The sequence below is a fragment of the Perognathus longimembris genome, chromosome 16 (assembly GCF_023159225.1).
Source record: "Perognathus longimembris pacificus isolate PPM17 chromosome 16, ASM2315922v1, whole genome shotgun sequence".
NCBI lineage: Eukaryota > Metazoa > Chordata > Mammalia > Rodentia > Heteromyidae > Perognathus > Perognathus longimembris.
Genome location: NC_063176.1, coordinates 45,186,931 through 45,189,905, shown reverse-complemented (window position 1 = coordinate 45,189,905; position 2,975 = coordinate 45,186,931).

Below are 2,975 nucleotides of genomic sequence, written 5' to 3'. Positions count from 1 at the left end.
GTCACGGTTCTGAAGGCTAGGTAGGCACAAGTGAATCATAGTTCATGGTTCTGAAGATTTGCACCTTCCTATTGTGTTGTTACATGATGAAGGCATCTGAGAGAGGTAAGAGAGAGCTAGTGAGGGACAGAGGAAAGGAGGGAGAGAGGAAAGGTGGGAGGGAGAAAGGAAAAGGATGGGGAGAACCCTGGCTTTTATAACTAGCCCAATCCCAAGATAACAAACTCATTCCAGTAATAATAACTTGTGGGCTAAGCCCTGAAGGTCTAATCATCTCTTAAAGGTTCCACCTCAGTACTGTTGCAATGAAAATTTAATTTAATTTGCACATGGGAGGGGGCATTCAAACTGGCAGGTGGTAACTCTCTCTCTCTCTCTCTCTCTCTCTCTCTCTCTCTCTCACACACACACACACACACACACACACACACACACACACACATTTTCTGTTGTTTCCAAAGTGGATGTGATAAAACATTTGGAGTACTTGGCACACTAAAGGCTCTCAGAACTACATGGCTGTGAGCAATAAACAATTAAGGTAGGTATTATTATTACAGACGAGAACAACTGGGGCCCAGAGAGGTTGCATAACTGGTCTCAATCACACTGCTGTGACAGTGCTAGGATTCAAACTCAAGCCACTTGGACCCTAAGATATGTTTCTTTTTTTAAAATTTAACTTAATTTTTTTTTTGGGGGGGGGAGTTGTGGTGCTTGAACTTAGGGCCAAGGCACTGTCTCTGAACTTTTTCGCTCAAGGCTAGTTAGTGCTCTACCACCTTTGAGCCACAGTGCCACTCCTGGTTTTCTGGTGGTTGGTTGGAGACCAAAGAGTCTCTTGGACTTTCCTGCCTGAGCTGGCTTTGATTTTGGATCCTCAGATCTCAGCCTTCTGAGTAGTTCAGGATTACAGTCGTGAGCCACAGGTGCCCTGCCTAAAATATGTTTCTAATCCACGTGGGCAAGTGCCTTTCCCTGCTTGGAGATGTGTCTAACCAGCTGTGTCTACTTGGAGAGGACTAAGCAGCCTGTGCACTGATGTTCTAAGCACTGGACAGGAAGGGACGTGGGAAAGGAAAGACAAGCAAGAAAGGTAGGAGCCACAGAAGAGAAACTTCACCAGCAGCCAGTGAAGGACTTGCCTCTCCCCTCTTGACCCAATCTTTTTATGTATCTAAAGATGGAGTATGAAGGATTGATTACCTCCTTGTTCTCCCAGGTCAAGCAAAGCACCAGGTGCTCTCACCTGCTTGCCCACAGGCTGGCCATTCCAACAATAGCCCCCACACCCCGGGTGGAACATTCCACTCTGGGCCTGGCCAACGACACAGCGGGGGGGGGGGGGGGGGGAAGGGTCTCCAGGAGACCATAGCCCATTTTTTTTTAAAAAAAAAATGCTGCTTCCTTGTTAAGCCCTATGTAAGCTCACCCCCAAATTTAGTCCCTCGCTCAACCTGCAAACCCACAGGAAGGTCTGTGCCTCCCCGCTGGCAATAAATAACCCTCACCCGTGGACCATGGAGTCTGGCCTATTCCTTTGCCATTCTCCATTTTCCTAACAGCCAAGGCAACAGCAGAATCAGAGCCAACAGCTTTCTGTCCCCTGCCACCCTGTGGAGCAACTGCCCCATCATCAGTAAGTGGCTGGTGATGGCGGACTGACTCGACTGATTGTCTGTGACATGATTGTCCCTCTTAATCAAAATGATGTCATGCTCTGATTCCAGAAAGTGAGGAGTCATGAAGTAAGTGCTGGCTTGAGTGGGCTTCTGATGGCTGCCGACGAAGTTATGAGGGGGCTGCATTGCAGGCACAGAGATATGTTTGCTAACAAGGGTGCCCTAAGTCTTAATTACCCAGAACCAAAGCCTCACCTTGCTGCAGGTCTCCTGGGAGCACCCACTGGGGGAATCTGGGGGGCAGGAAGGGGGGAAACCCTGCCTGTCATCTCCAGCCTTCAGCTGGTGAAAACTTGACTGCAAATGTTTGCAAATTACCCTGAGTGCCTCAGAAGGAAACAGGAGGAAATTGTTTATTTTTAGAATGTTGGCCTAGCCCTGTCCCTACCTCGCCTGTCATATCCCTCTATGTGACTCAATCCCGCTCCTTTTACTTCTGATTAATTCTGCATCGTGGGCCTCGTTCCCTCCTTGCGGACGGAGGCCCCTGGCGGGTCTACCCTCAGCCAAACTGCTGGTCAGGTCTGCAGCCATCTCTACAAAACCTAAGTGCATTTTCCATCACAGGGATGGCTTTGTCTGTCCCTTTCCAGGAATGGAAGGCCATCTCCCTCACACCCTGGCTGCCAGGAGCCCCTCTATGCTGCCTTCCCTTCCTTCTGATGGCTACTGCACCCAGAATGTATGTCTCACGCAGTTCACAGTGACTTCCTTGCCCTGAGACTCATCTTGAAATGCCTGGGAAGGTTTGTCTACCCTTTGGGGAGACCATGGCCATATGGGCTGATAAGGGCATCCAAGAGGGTTGATGGGTGATAGCACCTGGGCTCCAGACGGCCCGTGGGACTAGGCTGAGGCCAGACCACATTGGAGCCTTTGTTTTTCCCACACCCTTTTGGGTTCACAAGACGTCCTTAAGATCCTGCTGACCAAGAAACCATTCCAGGTGTGGCATCCCTCCACCCTCCAGGAAGCCTCTCCTGAGTTCCTAATGCACCGTCCTAATATGCTTTTAAAACCGCAGCCTGGAGCGGCACCTGTAATCTCAGGCACTCAGATCTGAGCATCATGATTCAAAGCCAGCCCAGGCAGGAAAGTCTACGAGACTCTTATCTCCAATTAGCCACCAAAAAGCTGGAAGTGGAGGCATAGCTTAAGTGGTAGAGGCTAGCCTTGATGGAAAAAGCTAATGGATAGCCAGGTGCTGGTCACTCATGCCTGTAACCCTAGCTACTAAAGAGCTGTGACCCAAGGTTCGTGATTTGGAGTCAACCCAGGCAGGAAAGTCGACGA